Source organism: Bos taurus, chromosome 10 (assembly GCF_002263795.3).
Source record: "Bos taurus isolate L1 Dominette 01449 registration number 42190680 breed Hereford chromosome 10, ARS-UCD2.0, whole genome shotgun sequence".
In the NCBI taxonomy this organism is placed as follows: Eukaryota; Metazoa; Chordata; class Mammalia; order Artiodactyla; family Bovidae; genus Bos; species Bos taurus.
This window is the reverse complement of record NC_037337.1, coordinates 37816818-37830139: the sequence shown is the minus strand read 5'-3', so window position 1 is coordinate 37830139 and position 13322 is coordinate 37816818. Positions and strand designations below refer to the sequence as shown.

The following is a 13322-nucleotide window of genomic DNA, read 5'->3' as shown; positions in this document are numbered from 1 at the left end:
CAGGCAGACAGGACATAGTTTGTGAAGGGCTTATCTACTATACCAAGAAATTTGGATTTTCTTTTTCTTTTTAAAACTATTTATTTGGCTGCTCTGGGTCTTCGTTGTGGCATGCAGGGTCTTTCAGTTGCAGCAATCAAACTCTTAGTTGCAGCATGTGGGATCTAGTTCCCTGATCAGGGATCAAACCTGGGCCCCCTGCATTGAAAATATGGAGTATTAGCCACTGGACCACCAGAGAAGTCCCTGAATTTTATTTTAAAAGCATCAAGTTCAGTTCAGTCACTCAGTCGTGTCCGACTCTTTGCGACCCCATGAACTGCAGCAACGCCAGGCCTCCCTGTCCATCACCAACTCCCGAAGTCCACCCAAACCCATGTCCATTGAGTCAGTGATGCCATCCAGCCATCTCATCCTCTGTCCCCTTCACCTCCTGCCCTCAATCTTTCCCAGCATCAGGGTGTTTTCAAATGAGTCAGGTCTTCACATCAGGTGGCCAAAGTATTGGGAGTTTCAGCTTCAACATCAGTCCCTCCAATGAACACCCAGGACTGGTCTCCTTTAGGATGGACTGCTTGGATCTCCTTGCAGTCCAAGGGACTCTAAGAGTCTTCTCCAACACCATAGTTCAAAAGCATCAATTCTTCGGCGCTCAGCTTTCTTTATAGTTCAACTCTCACATCCATACATAACCACTGGAAAAACCATAGCCTTGACTAGACAGACAAAGGTTGGCAAAGTAATGTCTCTGCTTTTTAATATGCTGTCTAGGTTGGTCATAACTTTCCTTCCAAGGAGTAAGCGTCTTTTAATTTCATGGCTGCAATCACCATCTGCTGTGATTTTGGAGCCCCCCAAAATAAAGTCAGCCACTGTTTTCACTGTTTCCCCATCTATTTGCCATGAAGTGATGGGACCGTCTAGAACTAACACTCCCAAAAGATGTCCTTTTCATAATACGGGACTGGAATGCAAAAGTAGGAAGTGAAGAAACACCTGGAGTAACAGGCAAATTTGGCCTTGGAGTATAGAATGAAGCAGGGCAAAGGCTAATAGGGTTCTGCCAAGAGAACGCACTAGTCATAGCAAACACCCTCTTCCAACAACACAAGAGAAGACCATACATGAACATCACCAGATGGTCGACACCGAAATCAGATTGATTACATCCTTTGCAGCCAAAAGCATCAAGAGGCAATCTAAAGGTAATCTCAACTGTGAAAACATTGTTAAAATAAATTTTAAACAAGTTTTATATCCAAGAACTCACAAAAATCAAGAAGATGAAGGAATTCCAGAAAAATATAGTGAATAGTGACTTAAATATTTTAGTAATAATTCAATCTAAACTGAAATCAAAACTAAAATGTCAGTGAACTTAAATGAGTAAAATGGAATCCCATCTCCACCCCCACCAATATTACAAAAGAACAGTAGATGCTGTTTCCTGGCTCCACAATCCACTTCCTCCAATTGTTAGAGGCACTGGATCCATCTGTTCCAAGCCCCTACCACCACCACCCCCAAGACAAAGAAAAGACCAGTCCCGTCATTTATTTTTCTGTCAATCTACAGACCTGAAAACAAAATACAGCACTGGAATAAAAAGTTCAGCACTCTTGGATGCAAGCAATGTCATATATTATAAATGCTAACATATACAGAATGCAAAGTACAAAGACAGTTAAAAAACAGATTTCAGAATGTTTAAGACATAGGAACCACAGGAGGAAAACAAAGTACCTTAATTCAGCTGATTTCACAAAAATGTCAAAGAGCAAAATCCTCTTTTTCCCTTTTGCTATTCTACTTTAATCTGGTTTCACCAGATAAGTTTGTTAGAATTGTGTCACAATAATGAATGCCATCACAAGGCTAAGAGAATTTTGGAGTCCATCAACATTAGAGTTTAGGTAGTTCAATTTTCATTTTATTTTAAAAATGAGTAGATTAGGCCCAAAGCAGCATTTTCCAAAGTGCAGAGCAAGAACAAGAAACAATTTTGCTGAGGGGGAGATGGGAGGTTTGGGAGGCAGGGGACATGGGTGTACCTATGGCTGATTCTTGTTAATGAATGACAGAAAAACACAAAATTTTGTAAAAAGCAATTATCCTTCAATTAAAAAATATTTAAAAAAATACACTAAAGCTGAAAAGAAATGATTTTGTTATATAAGCAATGCTTATGTACTTAATAGCTACATATTATAATGTGTACTAGAAAAGGTATAAAATATAGCTAAACCATGATTTCACAGATTATCACCTTGGAAGAGGGTAATGTTTTTTAAAAGTCTATTAAAATGTAAAGTAAAACTTCTAAAATGCAAAATTTATGATGGCGGTATAGTTCATGGGCTTCCCTGGTGGCTCAGTGGTAAACAATCTGCCTGCAAACAAAAGAGATGTGAGTTAGATCCCTAGCTCAAGAAGATCCCCTGGAGAAGAAAATGGCAACCCACTCTAGTATTTTTGCCTGGGAAATTCTTGGGCAGAGGAACCTGGCAGGTTACAATCTATGGGGTCGCAAAAGAGTTCAACATGACTTAGTGACCTAAACAACAAAAAACAAATGGTTCAAAGCAAGTGAAGCACCATAACTGTCCCATGAGCAACAGGGCCTGTTTGTTTGCTCAAGGTATTGTTCCCCATGATTAGAAAAGATGTGATCTGTAGTTCAGTGAGCTTGTTACTAAAGTTGATTTGGAGTAAAAGAAACAAACACTAAGATGCATACAGAAATTTTACTGTTTACAGGAAAGAGTGTAAATATTGTTAAAAAAAAATAATGGCACAAATAAATCATTCCTACTCTGGAACTAAGACAAAAGCAATTTTCTAGTGCATATTCACATACCATAAGCATCTAAAAAAAAGAACTCTAGCAACACTGATAAACATTTAAGTTGTAGGTTAAATTATATGATCATTTTATTTACTTTCACATAACCTGTCAAAGGAGCAGAGTAATAAAAGGGTTTTCGCCTAATTATTTACATGAATGTGTTTTTTCTCATTACCTCTCGCCAAAGGAATGAATGACAGGTGATCACTGCATGCCTTGGCATCAACTTTGCTGGCGGCAGAAACAGTAATATTTAAAATTTTTACTATGAAATGTTTCAAGATGAGATGTCAAAGTATTCTTGCTAATGATGTCTCAAGAATTTCCAGGCAAGACAAGAAAGTGGAAGAACCATTTCTATGCCATACTTGCAGTATCTCACTGGGACATCTGAAAACCGATCTTAAGGGCACCACGGCAGATGGAGTAATATCACTCCCGATTCTTAAAGTATCTGCTACTAACAGGCTACAGTATTTTCACAGTGCTGAGGGATCACTGTCAGAAGCTGCCAATTTCCATACTCTCCTCTCCCAATTGCCCCCACCCTTCCCCGAGAGATGTAAGTTAATACTCCTTTCTCATCTTCTTTTTCCAACTTTGACGAATTTCGGTTTCCTCTAACTCCCATCTGCCTTTCTTTGCATTGTGGTCACTAACGATGAGAAAAAGTCCCATGTGAAACACTTTCCAGGACTTTCCCCCGCCCCGCTTACCCTGTGGAATTCGATCTTTTACCGACCTTTTCCTTCGTGTATCTTCAGTAAAGCCGCAATGTAAAACTGGACTTCCCTGGACAGAATGGACTCTCCAATGCTATGAACCGCAGAACCCTCCTTCAAACAACTAGTTCAGAGTTTCTCTGATCACTGGAGCCACCATACAATCCCAACCGCAGCAACACCGTGAGGGTGGGAAGTTAGAGAGTGGGAGTTTACCTCTGCTAGGTTTCTAGGAAGAGTCTAGAGAACCATCATCCCTCCACCCTTCCTCCTCTGGCCGCTTGATAAGTCTCTCGGCGTCCAGCGTCCTCGATCAGGGCCGGACCTGCCCAGTCCCGGTCAGAGCGCCACCTCCTCCCCTTAAGCCCGACCTCACCAACTTTTCAACCGTCACGATACACTCTTTCTCCTTGGGATTATGATCCCAATCTTCTCCCCGGCCAGCTCACTCATCCCTACTCCTGGAGACTCACCAAGCAGAGGTCCAGCCACTCCTCTCCGGCCGCTACAGCTCGGACACCCGCAGGCCGAACTCCCAGCTGCGCCCTTCTTGCGCCTGCGCTCGCCAGACCTGCGCGCCTGCGCACTTCCCCGGCGCGGCGAGCCCGGACACACCCCTGAGGCTGGAGCCAATCACCGTGCGAGGGCTTTAAATCTCCCTGCCACGCAGGCGGAGAGCCCTGGGACTCACCGGTTTACCGGATAATTCGAGTATTACCCAAAGGTGGGCGGTGTTCAGACAACAAATTTTCACTGAGGGCAACCCATGTGCCTGGCCTTGTGCGGGATGAATGCTGAGGAAAAGGCTGCGAAAGGAATGCCTTCCCTGACCTCTCTCTATACTGGGAGATAGATATGAAAACATAGTGGACAGAATATAGTACTTGGCATACAGAACATCCGAGGCGCCGCTGGCGCACAATGAACTAAGAGCTTTATTCTCAGGGTATCAGAAAGGGTTCCCGGAGGAAGTGAGTTTTGAAGTCATGAAGGATAAGTAGGAGTTGCACCGGAGGTACGGGAGGGAGATAAAGGTTTCCAGACTGTGGTCATTGGAGAGTCCAAGAAGACCATAGCGCCTTCTGGAAGTTTCCTTGTAGTTCATCTATTTAGAGGCTTAAAGCTCCTCATATCTTCCGGTGAAGCGGGAAATGAGTTCTTAAAGTTGGCAATGGCCAAGTCTTGGAAAATCTTGTACTTTTGGAAGTTAGCCTACACTTTACCATGATCACTGAGAATATTGAAAGGTTTAAAAGCAGATCAGGAAACTGCTCCAGGCTCCCCTGAGAATACAGCACAGTGCTGGAAATAAAAGGAGTTTCAAAGGAGTTGTCTATTCCTAAGGAGTCAAGGAAGATGTAATCTGAGAAATACCACCACAGAGGTCATTGGTGATCTTAGTGAAAGCTATGTGATGAAATGACAAGTTAAAGATAGATTGCAGTAGTTTGGAGAGAGGAGATGCAGAAATGGGGACAAGTTGTAGAACGCTTTTGGAAAGTATGGTCTTGAGGGGAATGGGGGAAGAGGACAAGTGTTCAAGTTTTTTGTTTCTGCTTTTTTGGTTGCTATTAGAATTAAGACAGGAAAAATTTAAGCATGCTAGGTAAGATACAACTGAGAAAAAAAGTAGTTTTAAAGAGAAGCACTAGTCAGTAGATCCTGAGTGGGTAAGAGTAGAGGCAGTCCAAAGTACTGAGGGAAGGAAAGGTCTTGGAAACAAGAGGAGAAGATATCTCCTCAATTTGAATGACAGGAAGTATTTGTAAATCTGTATGTTTAGTAACAGGAAGTTAAAGAACTTCTTATCTGCTGGCCTCTTATTTTCTCTGTGAAGTAGGAGACAAAGTCATCTACTGATAGAGAGTTAGGAGTTTTAAAGAAAGTGAAGAAGATTTGAAATATTGTTGTAGAAACTGATGGAGCAAGTCGACCAGGGAACAGTAGTATGAGTGGTAACTGGTTTTGAGGGCCTGTATGGTTGTGCTTTAGTCCCTAAGCCATGTCCGATTCTTTTGTGATCCCATATACTGTAACCCACTGGGCTCCTCTGTCCATCAGATTTCACAGGCAAGAATACTGGAGTGGGCTGCCATTTCCTCCTCCATGGGATCTTCCCAACCCAGGGATGGAACCCATGTCTCTTGTGTCTCCTGCATTAGCTGGATGATTTTTTTTAAATTAATTAATTTGTGACTTGCTGGGTCTTTGATGCTGTGTGAACTTTTCTCTAGTTGCAGAGTGGGGGTTAGTTGTGGTGCATGGGCTTCTCATTGCCGTGGCTTCTTTTGCTGTGGAGCATGGGCCCTACGAATGCTGGCCTCAGTAGCTGTAGTACGTGGGCTCAGTAGTTGCAGCTCCTGGGCTCTAGAGCAGGACAGCACAAGAGTTTTCTCCAAAATGTCAACAGAGCCAAGGTTGAAAAACCCTTATCTGGGATTACCTTGATGCTCACCAACAGCTGACCTTGGTCTTCTACAAGCTTTCCCTTGGACCATGGCCCTGAGCTTATAAGGTAAAACAGTTCTTCCATTGCATGCCTTTAAAAGAAGAATGCGCTGCATACCCCACACCTTGGTGTTTCAAAGACTTGTGATGTCACAAGTACAGAATGGGAATAAATTCTTTAATCCTCCAGAAGCCAATCTGGATTTACATATAGATGGAGGGAGCTGATTACTTTCATTTGAGGCATTGAAGGTCTTGTTAAACAAGCAATATTAGAAGTTCAATAATTTATCAACTTTAATGTAACTTGGTTTATCTGAGTAGTTTTAGTCACTAAAAGATGATCTGAGGGAATGGTCATGGGCTAAATTTAATGAATATAAATAAATCAAGTACTAATAAGAATATAATTATTGGTATTAATGGATTATCTGCTTTATGATGCTAAGTTGCTTTAGTCATGTCCGACTTTGTGCGACCCCATGGACAGAAGCCCACCAGGCTCCCCCGGCCTTGGGATTCTCCAGGCAAGAACACGGGAGTGGGTTGCCATTTCCTTCTCCAATGCATGAAAGTGAAAAGTGAAAGGGAAGTTGCTCAGTCGTGTCTGACTCTTAGTGACCCCATGGACTGCAGCCTACCAGGCTCCTCCATCCACGGGATTTTCCAGGCAAGAGTACTGGAGTGGGGTGCCATTGCCTTCTCCACTGCTTTATGATAGACAGCACGAATTATGTGCTTTACCGACAGGCACTTGACCTACATTATGTCATTTAATCTCAGCAACACCCTGAGAGATTGCGGTATCTATCTGAATTTTAACTCTGAGGGAAGTAAGTTTCAATAAAACTTGTAATTTTCCCAACATCACAAATTACTAGTACTTAAGGCAATGGCGGCAGAAAGTGAAGAGGAACTCAAAAGCCTCTTGATGAAAGTAAAAGAGGAGAGCAAAGAAGTTGGCTTAAAGCTCAACATTCAGACAACTAAGATCATGGCATTTGGTCCCATCACTTCATGGGAAATAGATGGGGAAACAGTGGAAACAGTGTCAGACTTTATTTTGGGGGGCTCCAAAATCACTGCAGATGGTGACTGCAGCCATGAAATTAAAAGACGCTTACTCCTTGGAAGGAAAGTTATGACCAACCTAGATAGCATATTCAAAAGCAGAGACATTGCTTTGCCAACAAAGGTCCGTCTAGTCAAGGCTATGGTTTTTCCAGTGGTCATGTATGGATGTGAGAGTTGGACTGTGAAGAAAGCTGAGCACCAAAAAATTGATACTTTTGAACTGAGTGTTGGAGAAGACTCTTGAGAGTCCCTTGGACTGCAAGGAGATCCAACCAGTCCATTCTAAAGGAGATCAGTCCTGGGTGTTCTTTGGAAGGAATGATGCTAAAGCTGAAACTCCAGTACTCTGGCCACCTCACACGAAGAGTTGACTCATTGGAAAAGACTCTGATGCTGGGAGGAATTGGGGGCAGGAGAAGGGGACGACAGAGGATGAGATGGTTGGATGGCATCACCGACTCGATGGACATGAGTTTGAGTGAACTCCGGGAGTTGGTGATGGACAGGGAGGCCTTGGCATGCTGCAATTCATGGGGTCGCAAAGAGTCGGACACGACTGAGCGACTAAACTGAACTGAACCGAAGGCAATGGCACCCCACTCCAGTACTCTTGCCTGGAAAATCCCATGGACGCAGGAGCCTGGTGCGCTGCAGTCCATGGGGTCGCTAAAAGTCGGACACGACTGAGCGACTTCACTTTCACTTTTCATGCACTGGAGAAGGAAATGGCAACCCACTCCAGGGTTCTTGCCTGGAGAATCCCAGGGACGGGGGAGCCTGCTGGGCTGCCGTCTATGGGGTCGCACAGAGTCGGACACGACTAAAGCGACTTAGCAGCAGCAGCAGCAAGTCAAGATTTGAACTCGGGACTGTCTGTTCTGAAGCTCTTGCATCTTTCAATAAGCTTCAGTAAATTTTACAAGGAAAGAGTGATTGGAAATTTAGCCACAACAGTTGCCACTGCCTAGGAGAACGGTGAGAACTTAGGAAGAGAATAGGAGCAAGAGGGAAGCCTAAAAAAAGCAAAAAGAATGGAAAAGAAAGGAGGGAGGCTGGTTACAGCGTTACAGCAGAGTCCGGTGCAGCGGGATAATTCTTCTGCCGGCTGGTCTGCCTTGTGATCTTCCATTCTTTTGAAGTAAAGTCTCGTTCCTCTGTGTCCGTTGTTCACTCTCGTGTGTTCAAATAAAGCTAGGTTGTTGAGAAAGGCGGACCGCAGCGAGGCGGGGATAAAAGTGAGCGCGACGGAAGCTCTGTGCGCCTGCGCTCTGGCGGCGGCGGCGGCGGAGGTTCCCGGTGGGGAGCGGGTTCGGAGCGGGGCGCCGGACCCAAAGCTGAAGGGGGTGGCTGGGGCGTGAATGAGGTCCCTCGCCGGCGCCTCGGCGGCCTGATGGAGTAAGAGGGGTCGGCTGTGAGTGTGAGTATCAAAGGGCCGGGCGGCGCCGAGGCGTATCGGAACCCCAGGGACCTGGTGGTCTGCCACTGTAGGGAGGCTGTGGGGGTGCAGGAAGCGGCCGGTCTCTGCGCCTGAGGACTGCGGCGCGGGGGCTGCGGGTCGTTCTTGAAGGGGTCGCGCGGGATTACGGGCAGGCGGTGCTTCTGGCCTCGGGATACAGTGTCTCGCGGGGGCGTTCCGGCTCTGCTCCCAGCTCCGGCGGGAAACGTGGCTCCAGAGGCTTGACCTTTCGGGGAGGTCGCTGACTTTCGCCCCCGAGGGCAACAGGGAGCCCATACATAGACCCAGGTACCCCTTAAAGGCCTACGGGCCTCACGCCGCGGACACCTTTCGACCTCTTGTGACAGACAGCTTCTGTTCTTTTTCTTCCTTGGGACTTCTGTTGGGATGCGTCTTAATAGCTACTAATTAAGAAGAGCTTACTATATGTCAATTTAACGTTTAGTCCGAATCTCAGTGCATAATTATGAAGAGGAAATGCTTTGCACGCCACTCCCCCTTCAGTCTGCTCAATTTAATCATCTTTGAGAATCAGATTAAGCCGTCTTGTTGGAAGTTTATTCCCATGGCTTTTAACAATTTGGAACTCCATGGTAGTTAAGGAAAGTTCTCTTAATCTAGCAAATGTCTTTATCCACCATAATGTTTTATATCAGATTTACTCAAGGCAGAATATCTTTTGAACACTTACTAAGAGCCTAATACTATTCTAAGTCCCTTGGAAAATCTTAAAATTTGTTTTGAGCCCTGGTCTCAAGTTAGTGAAACAATAGAAGATAATAATTAGGTTCAGTTAGGTTTTATCTAGCACCTACTACACATGTGCCAGATACACTCAGGTCTGTCACAAAAAATTAATGACATATTATAATGGAAGTTGTGTTTTTTTTGGCGCACATTTCAGATAACGTCACGGAAAGTTTGATGATAATTTGCCTAACCTAGCTGGGGAAGTGGTGAAATTCAAATAGGATGGAAAGGTAATTTTCCCCATGTTACATCAAGTTAGATATTGTTAAGCACTTTTGTTGAGAAGCAGCTATACTACAGTTACAGTTTCTAGAGTTAACTATTTAGTCTAGAAAATGATAGCCTTAATTAAAGGTACTAGATGGTTTTAAAGTGGCTTGGAAGGAGTTAGGAGGTGTAGAGTCTGATCAGGTTAGTTCAAAAGCAATTGCTTTGATTTAAAGGAAGATATTTAAAAAGGGAGAACTGTGAATGGTGATTATTGTACGTATATATATGCATAGAATATCTCTGTTAGAATACATAAGAAACAGTGATAAAGTGGAGGTGGCTAGGAAAAAGGAGTGGGAGAGGAATAGTTTTCTCTATAAACTTTTTTTGTTTTATTTTTTTTTATTGTGAAAACTTTTAAGCATCCAGAAAAGTAGGGAAAATACTATTTTGAACTCCCTGTAAATTGATCACTCAGGTTTTAAAATTCCTTAATAGTTTGCTGTATTTGTTATTTTTATTCCTGATATTTCACCCTAAATACTTTAATATGTGTCTCTAATGAAAAGAAAATTTTTTCTGTGTAACCCTGTATAATAATCACACTGAACAACAGTTTATGTTATCTAATATTTGATCCTTTTTAAAAATTTCCCCAAATTATCCCGTTTTCTTGTTTTTGCAATTTTTGATCTGTCTATGCACTGAGTTTGACTGTTACATCTCTTGAAGTCTTTTTAAATCTAGAAGTTACTTTTTTTCTCTTCTTTTTTCTTCATGACTCAATGAGAGTAATACAGTTATCCAGATCTCTGATTGATCCTTCAGTTCAGTTCAGTCGCTCAGTCGTGTCCGACTCTTTGCAACCCCATGAATCACAGCACGCCAGGCTGCCCTGTCCATCACCATCTCCCAGAGTTTACTCAAACTCACATCCATGGAGTTGGTGATGCCATCCAGCCATCTCATCCTCTGTCGTCCCCTTCTCTTCTTGCCCCAATCCCTCCGAGCATCAGTCTTCCAATGAGTCAACTCTTCGAGTGAGGTGGCCAAAGTACTGGAGTTTCAGCTTGAGCATCATTCCTTCCAAAGAACACCCAGGACTGATCTCCTTTAGAATGGACTGGTTGGATCTCCTTGCAGTCCAAGGGACTCTCAAGAGTCTTCTCCAACACCACAGTTCAAAAGCATCAATTTTTTGGTGCTCAGCTTTCTTCACAGTCCAACTCTCACATCCATACATGACCACTGGAAAAACCATAGCCTTGACTAGACGGACCTTTGTTGGCAAAGCAATGTCTCTGCTTTTGAATATGCTATCGAGGTTGGTCATAACTTTCCTTCCAAGGAGTAAGCGTCTTTTAATTTCATGGCTGCAGCCACCGTCTGCTGTGATTTTGGAGCCCCCCAAAATAAAGTCAGCACTGTTTGCACTGTTTCCTCATCTATTTCCCATGCAGTGATGGGACTAGATGCCATGATCTTAGTCGTCTGAATGTTGAGCTTTAAGCCTACTTTTTCACTCTCTTTAACTTTCATCAAGAGGCTTTTTAGTTCCTCTTCACTTTCTTTCACTTCTTTCTTTTTTTCTCTTCACTTCACTTTCTTTTTCCTCTTTCACCCATAAGGGTGGTGTGTCTGAGATTATTGATATTTCTCCCGGCAATCTTGATTCCAGCTTGTGCTTCTTCTAGCCCAGCGTTTCTCATGATATATTCTGCATATAAGTTAAATAAGGTGGGTGACAATATACAGCTTTGACGTACTCCTTTTCCTATTTGGAACCAGTTAGACCACTTAGGAGGATATATTATACAGGTATTCTTTTTAGGCTGATACTTTTAAGCTAAGTTTGAGCCTGGAAAATTTTTCAAGCTCTTGGAATACTGTACTTTTGAACAGCAGCTAATTTTTGTCTAAACATATTTTTTACTACATTGCTGAGATTTTGGATATGTCATTGCCTCATTCCAGAATGCATGTGAACTTTTAGTAAACTAAATTTGCAGATACCACTACTTTGTGTGTTCCTGCTAAGTCGCTCCAGTGGTATCTGACTCTGTGCAATCCTTTGGACTAGTCAGGCTTCTCTGTCCCTGGGATTCTCTGGGCAAGAATACTAGAGTGGGTAGCCATTCCCTTCTCCAGGGGATCTTCCCAACCCAGGAATCAATCCTGCACCTCTTATTATCTCCTACATTGGCAGGTGGATTCTTCACAACTAGCTCCACTTGGGGAAACCCTTTAAACCACTGCTTTGAAAGTGAAGTCACTCAGTCGTGTCTGACCACTCTTTGCGACCCCATGGACTGTAGCCCACCAGGCTCCTCCGTCCATGGGATTCTCCAGGCAAGAATACTGGAGTGGGTTGCCATTTCCTTCTCCAGGGAATCTTCCCAACCCAGGGATCGAACCCAGGTCTCCCACATTGCAGGCAGACGCTTTAACCTCTGAGCCACCAGGGAAGCCTTCTTAAAATATACTAAAATATATGGTGACCTTTTCAGAGACTTAATCATTTTTTAAAATACAAGACAAAGGCATTTAGAAAGCTATTAACATCAATTAAAACTACAAAAGTGAATGCTTTACTGTATTACACATTACACCAATATTGTCGTATGATCACCCATTAACTTAAAAGATTTTGTAAGAAGAATTATGAAAACAATTGCTGTTATAATCATACTTGTATAAAGTGGATGAAAATTATTGAATGAACCGTTAGCAGTAAGATGCATGGAGAACAACAAAGCTTTTTGAGAAGAATGGTAAACAATTATCAAGGCTCCCTCAGCTTGCAGTGATTATAATTCATGTTATAGAACTTTAAATTGCTATGTGGATCTTTTGGGTTGCTTTGAGAGAGAGATATATATATATACATATATATAATATATGTATATATATTACATTATATTATTATATATATATTATATATATAATATATATTATATATATGTGTGTATATATATATAAATGATGAATACAGGAATGCAAACTTTTTAAATGTTAGTCCCTCAGTCATGTCCAACTCTTTGCAATCCCATGGACTGTAGCCCATCAGCCTCCTGTGTCCATAGAATTTTCCAGGCAAGAATACTGGAGTGGGTTGCCATTTCCTCCTCCAGGGGATCTTCCCCCACCTAGGGGTCAAACCCACATTGCCTCTGTTGGCAGGTGGATTCTTTACCAATGTGCTGCCTGGGAAGCCCAGGTGGGCTGAAAAGAAAACTTTTAAAACTATTAAATAAATGCAACAAGCCACCCAGTTAAACTTTTAAAACAGTGTTTGTATAAGTTATCTTATGACCTACTCTGTTACGTGATGGTAACTTTAGATAGCATTTTTATTACTTTGTTAGAGTTGACGTTTCCCCGTTTTCTTTCTCAGTTATTTTTCCCTCTAGGACATAATACTTCCAAGTTCCAGAACTGACAAGTATTGGAATCTGATCATAGTTCTGATTCTGAGATAAAGAATCAGATTGTGGTCTGTCCTGTCCATTTTCTTGCCCGGTGATAGGCAATCTGAACAGCTTCATTAATAGGATGCTTGACTTTGAATCACTTTTCCTGGGTAACAGCCTTAACTTCCTGTTTTTGTTTTAACCCTGTGTTTTCATAAAGAGTGGTTGAGATATATATATATCTTTTCCTGCTGTGTGTTGTGTTAGGGCAGATAATATAAGAATGCTAGTAAATTCTGTGTGTTGTGTTAGGGCAGATAATATAAGAATGCTAGTAAATTCTTATGAGCTTATGCTCCATCAAATATACTGGATTCAGGAAACCACTAGTCACTTAACCTTGGGAA

The 13322-nt window shown here is 42.6% G+C and overlaps 2 protein-coding genes across 8 annotated transcripts in view; one reads left to right on the top strand and one right to left on the bottom strand.

The window, feature by feature from the left end:
* SNAP23 (synaptosome associated protein 23) overlaps window positions 1–4131 on the bottom strand; it is a 40694-nt gene extending 36563 nt beyond the window's left edge. For 5 of the 6 annotated variants that reach the window (XM_059890427.1, XM_005211573.5, XM_059890428.1 and 2 more), the window contains exon 1: window positions 4041–4131. The gene's annotated coding sequence lies outside the window, so the exon portion shown is untranslated. 6 annotated transcript variants of the gene reach the window in all.
* Window positions 4132–8417: 4286 nt separating this feature from the next.
* ZNF106 (zinc finger protein 106) overlaps window positions 8418–13322 on the top strand; it is a 53781-nt gene continuing 48876 nt past the window's right edge. For both annotated transcript variants that reach the window (XM_010809231.4, XM_002690810.7), the window contains exon 1: window positions 8418–8506. The gene's annotated coding sequence lies outside the window, so the exon portion shown is untranslated. The remainder of the gene's footprint in view (window positions 8507–13322) is intronic.